At 32.1% G+C, this 879-nt stretch overlaps 1 non-coding gene across 1 annotated transcript; it reads right to left on the minus strand.

Annotated features, from left to right (window-relative positions):
* Positions 1-219: 219 nt before the first annotated feature.
* On the minus strand, positions 220-384 carry LOC115871226. The gene has a single exon (XR_004047177.1). It is a non-coding gene; the product is annotated as a U1 spliceosomal RNA (small nuclear RNA).
* Positions 385-879: the final 495 nt, after the last annotated feature.

Below are 879 nucleotides of genomic sequence, written 5' to 3' on the forward strand. Positions count from 1 at the left end.
TTTCATCAGAATCAAATACAAAAAAAATTACTCCTTTTATTTTATGTAAATTTTACCTTGGTAAAGGTTTAACATTAAAATATATTAAACATTTAATTAAAAGCTTAATATCTGTTATAGGAAACACCAAGGAGCTTTAAAATAAAAAATGGTAAGTTTGTATATTTTCCTTCTGTATTTCAGTTCATTTACCAAGAAGTGTATAAATGTTTTTGTCTTCAGGGGAGAGCGTGAACACAGTCCCCCCCCCACCACAAATTATGCAGTTGAGTTTCCCATATTTGGGGAAATCACAGGGGTCAGCACATCCGGAGTGCAATGGATAAGCCTCGCCCTGGGAAAACCACCTTTGTGATCATGGTATCGCCCCTGCCAGGTAAGTATATGTGTATAAATATTATGTGAGGCTGTCTTCAGAAAGGTAAAGGAAAATTATAACTATAAGATTACACAACTTTTCCATAAACTTTTTAAAGCCAGTTCATATAAATTTATAATTTTAACTCAGTTTTAATATTTGAGGCATTGTCATGATATAGTAGAAAAGGCCTTAGGCTAAAAATAAGAATCTCTGAACTAAAGTCTCATTTCTGCCTATTGGTTTATATGTAGTATTGGCCAAAGTTACTTAATCAATCCTGGTCTATCATTTCTTATTCTATAAAAGACATAATCATAAAGACTCATTGGGGTATAAGACTCCAAAAACATAATAATTGTGGAATCATCTCAATAAAATTTAAAAGCATAAGATAATGATAGATAGATTACTATATTATATTCAACATTTCTTACAAAAGTAGACTGGATATGTACAAGGATTCCATAGTTTCTGCAAGAGAGAGTTGGTTGATCCTCTAGAATCACCCATGTGCCACA

Source organism: Echinops telfairi, unplaced genomic scaffold (assembly GCF_000313985.2).
Source record: "Echinops telfairi isolate 266 unplaced genomic scaffold, ASM31398v2 ScPeMD7_3533;HRSCAF=4204_1, whole genome shotgun sequence".
Taxonomy (NCBI): domain Eukaryota; kingdom Metazoa; phylum Chordata; class Mammalia; order Afrosoricida; family Tenrecidae; genus Echinops; species Echinops telfairi.